This window comes from Castanea sativa, chromosome 10, assembly GCF_040712315.1.
Source record: "Castanea sativa cultivar Marrone di Chiusa Pesio chromosome 10, ASM4071231v1".
In the NCBI taxonomy this organism is placed as follows: domain Eukaryota; kingdom Viridiplantae; phylum Streptophyta; class Magnoliopsida; order Fagales; family Fagaceae; genus Castanea; species Castanea sativa.
Window position 1 is genome coordinate 1943789 of NC_134022.1, and position 4184 is coordinate 1947972.

Below are 4184 nucleotides of genomic sequence, written 5' to 3' on the forward strand. Positions count from 1 at the left end.
AAGACAAATGTTAAGGTGGTGGGGCTGGGAGAGTGAGGAATTGAATTGCCTCAAATATAAAAGTGATAAAGTGCTTTTTTTTAGTGGAGTCAATATTATAGCCGTTTTAGTTTGGTCAAGAAAACGAAATACTTTAATACTAGTCAATATTAGTGTATTGTTTTAAAATTGCTGATATAAAAATATATTATTTATTTATAAGTTAATCAATCAATGGCCATTTGTTAAAAACATTTCTATAATAAACATTAATATACTTAAAAATTATTATTATTATTATTATTGTGGGGTACTAGAATTCTGAGTAAGGCAATTACGCCACATGTCATAGCATGGTCGAGAGGGCAGTTGCTGTGCCGAGGAGTCTACGTCCTCGGATTCTATGATCACGTCATCAATACGTCATCAGAAGAGGCCTTACAATACAGAAAGAGCTTTGAGAAGGGGACCAGCACTAACGTGATTGAAGAACTGGTGGTTGCCACCACCTTTAATACATTCCACCAAACCTCTTGGTTGCATTTATGTAGAGAATACCCTTGAGCAGTGCTGCCTTGGTTGCCATATCTCACAGGGGTTCAGAGAAGGTGCTTGATGGGACTAGCACTTGAGTGATGGCTTGTGTGATCAACAAATGAAAGGCTAAGATCATCTAAAAGGGTCTATATAAGATAGAAGATCTCTCGGAGAGAGGGGGTCGAAAAAAAGGCAAAGAACAACATTGTAGCGCAAAGAACTGAAACTGTAAACAAATCTCATAGTGATATATTCAAGAACAATCTCCTTGGACTTGGCCAAGGAGAATTATCCTTCACCACACCGTGGGTGCCTTCTGTTTTTCCTTGTCTCCTTGCTTTTTTTGGCCCATAGTAAGCACTATCTTACCCTTAAAAGCCCTGTCTTAGAGCCCACTCTCTAATAAATTCATTGTGTTAGGCTATTTAGGTCTGGGTCCTCCAGTCGTTTGGGCTCAGGAGCTAAATCCAGTCCCTACAATTATTATTATTATTATACAAATTTTTTTTTTGGTTATACAAGTAGCACAATGCAGTGGTATCTGGTATCATATTCATACTTGAGTTTATAATTTTTTTAAATTAAATAAACATATTTTTTAGGTCTTTGAAAATTCATACTTAATAATTTTTTTAAGGATCCTATCAACAGGCCTTAGGACATTTATTAATAAACTATTTTAGAAAACTTTTAATACAACATTTAAGGGAAATATAAAAAGTTGTAAGAAAACAATTGAGTTTTTTTTTTCAATAAAAATTTTTTAAAATATTTCTTAAATTAATGTGCGAAGACTGTAGTTGTGGAGAGTAAAAGGACCCAAGTGAGCATATGGGCCATTGGGCTGTAACATGGAGGGCCGACCTGCTCCAGGATTAAACTCTATGATTTGGCCCATACGCCGAGGGTCCGAGGATACAGCCGAGGGGGAGTTTCACCTCGGACAGGTCCAAGAGAATTCAAAGTTTCATTATGAAGGTCAAAGCACAACTCTGGAATGACCAGTGGTTAAAAGGGGACATCCTGAATCTTCTAGATGCACCAGTATTAAAGAAAATATCAAGAGTAAAGGCTGTCACCTCCGCATTAAAGGCTCTGCACCTACCTCCCTGGCCGCATTAATGGGGAGGTGACCCCTGAACAGTGAGGTGGAAACTTCTAGTCACTGTTCAAAATGTATCAGGGAAGGAAGTATAAAAGAGGGGTAAAGGCCAAAGAAAGGGGGGATCAGAAAATGAAGAAAGAAATTAAGAAATTGTAATCTTAAAGGAAGAAAGAGAAATAACAAAGTGGTAGTCCTCGGCTCGAGTCCGAGGAGATCCATTTGTCATTATCGTTCGTTATTTACTTGTGTTTATTTACAAAAGCTTGTTGTGAAGCTCCCAGTACTTCTAACCTAGGTTCTAAGCCCATGCACTACAAATTTTTATTGTTTACGGCTCATTGGGCCTGAGCCTGTGATTGTCTTTGGGTCCAGGTGCAACTGTGCACTTACAGTAGTTAATTTTTTTTTCTTTTTAAATTAAAAGATAGAAGCTTAATATTTTTATTTTAAAAAAAATACCTTGAACTAGATGTTCACGGTGGACTACCAGACACACAAAACATAATTGGCAAATAAAATATACTTTTTTATTAAGAAAATAATAAAGATTCAAGGTTGGAATTGATGTTCATGTGGCTCCAAACACCCAAAGCAAAAAAAAAAAAAATTTAAAAATTAAAAAAAGAAGGAAAGGGAAACCGTAATGAGTGAACGAGAAATACAAATACTTTGTACTATTTTTTGTGTTTTACTTTATATTCTACCGATCATAACTTGCTAGGTATGTTTAACTTTCTTTATAAAATAGCTAGCCAAAGTTTAAAATTAAAAAAATAAACACATCACCAAATTCTGATTGATGAAACATAAAATTGAATAAAAAATATGGATATGTTATAGAGGATTTGTATTCCTCAACTACCTCCCATAAGAAAAAGAAACAGAAGCAGTAAAAGGCATCAGGTCTGGGCAAGGCGAAGGCAAATGGAAGGGGGGGTCGAGACTTTCAAACCCGAGGATTACTATCGGCAATGTGGCGGAAACATGGTGGCAACAACGGTGGCTAAGTAAGTGACAGAGCTTTTCCTAAGTGAGAGAGAGAGAGAGAGAGATCTGAAACATTCTTGTTTCTTTACCAGTTAGGTATTGAATCCCTAGCTTTTTTCTCCATAATTCTTCCTTGAATGTGTTAGAGGTAGGTATACCTTGTATGTCACATTCTTGTTAAGATGCTTTCCCATTGAAGAAGGATATGATACAATACAGTTTTAATAAATAGGACAACATTCAATGTGTGTGGTTCTATGCATGCTTGCTTGAAATACTATTTATTTGTTGTAAATATACCAAAATCTGTAGTACATAGTTAGAAATTTGTTGTTTGTGGCTGTAATAGTCTTAGATTGATTTTGATTTTATCTTTTACTTTTCCATGTTTTAAAATTAAATTTTGGACACCTAGTGATGGTGGATTAGCACATTATTTTACAAATCTAACGCATCCCTTACATAATGTAATATCACAATATCTAATGCATTAGATTGTTGCCATTATTTTAATGGGAAGTTGAACATAAATGTAATATTTTAGTTAAAAATCATCATCCCTTCAAAGAATCTTGTACATATTGACTTGTTGGATAACAAAGGTAACCCCTTACCCATTACCTTTGTGTATGGGCACCTTGAACAATCCAAAAGAGAGGAAGTGTGGCAGCAACTCAGTAACCTTAGTTCTCTTGCTCACCCCAATTCGCTGTGTATTGGAGACTTCAACCAAATATTGTCAAGAGATGATAAATTCTCTTTCAGTCAGGGTGTAATCGTGGGTGCTGCTCCATTCCAATATGTAATTTTTGAATTAGAACTTTGTGAATTAGCTGCCATTAGACAGAAGTTTACTTGGATGAACAATAGAGAGGAAAGTGATTTTGTCATGGAGAGACTGGATAGAGCATTTGCTAGTGTGGAATGGGTAAATACATACCCAAATTATGCTCTTAGAAATTTCACAATTCTTTGCTTTGATCATGGACCAATCATCCTAGATTTTGAGTTCTAGCATCCTTTTAGGAGAAGACCTTTTAGATTTGAAGGCATGTGGATCACTCATCCTACATGTAAGTATATGGTTCAACATGCACGGGACATTCACACTAAGGGCTCTAGAGCTTTCCAACTAAAGAATAAGCTTTCCAATGTCAGAAAAGAAGTTTTTGGCTAGAACAAGAAGGTTTTTGGAAGGGTTGAATGTGAGATTAAACTGAAACAAGCTCAACTTTAGAATATTCAAAATTCAATTAATTCAGTTGAGGATGTGAGGAAGGAGAAAGCAATTAGGGAAGATTTGGAATTGTTGCTTAATAGGGAAGAGTTATTGTGGGCACAAAAAGCTAGAAGTGATTGGACCTTATTGGGTGATAAAAATACTAGGTTTTTCCTAACAGTGGTTATACAAAGAAGAGCTAGGAGCAGAATCCTGCACTTGAAAGACAAAGATGGAAACCTAATAGAAAACCTTAAGGATATCGAAACATATTGGTGAACCACTTCAAGCTGTCCTGTGATGCTGCAAGTCCTACTAGTGTTGAAAGTATTTTAGAAAAGCTTAACTCACTACCTA